The following is a 378-nucleotide window of genomic DNA, read 5'->3' as shown; positions in this document are numbered from 1 at the left end:
CCCCCCTTCCCTATTAATATAATAGGTCTAATATTACCACCCAAGCAAACAAAAATATTTCTTAATCAGTGGAAACCATTACAGTGTTTTCTATTGCAATAAGCGCTTGCGTTCAATCAATACAAATCAAATGAAGTTCTTAATTTGTTTGAGAACTTAAGCCTCGTTCAGACTGTCAGCCCAAATCCGATTTTGTGCAAATTCCAAAATGTCATTTTAGAGCTAATAACAGAGGCTCGAGCCATTGATATGCAGGCTAACGCAGTTATTAATGCAGTCTAACGCAGTTATTAGAGAGAGAGAGCAAAAGAGAGAGAGGGAGAGAGAGAGATTAAGTGCGTGTGAGTTTTAATACGGCCCTGTGTATGGCCAAAGAAA

This window comes from Sinocyclocheilus rhinocerous, unplaced genomic scaffold (assembly GCF_001515625.1).
Source record: "Sinocyclocheilus rhinocerous isolate Xijiao unplaced genomic scaffold, SAMN03320098_v1.1 scaffold677, whole genome shotgun sequence".
Classification (NCBI taxonomy): Eukaryota; Metazoa; Chordata; class Actinopteri; order Cypriniformes; family Cyprinidae; genus Sinocyclocheilus; species Sinocyclocheilus rhinocerous.
Note: the sequence above shows the minus strand (reverse complement) of the source record.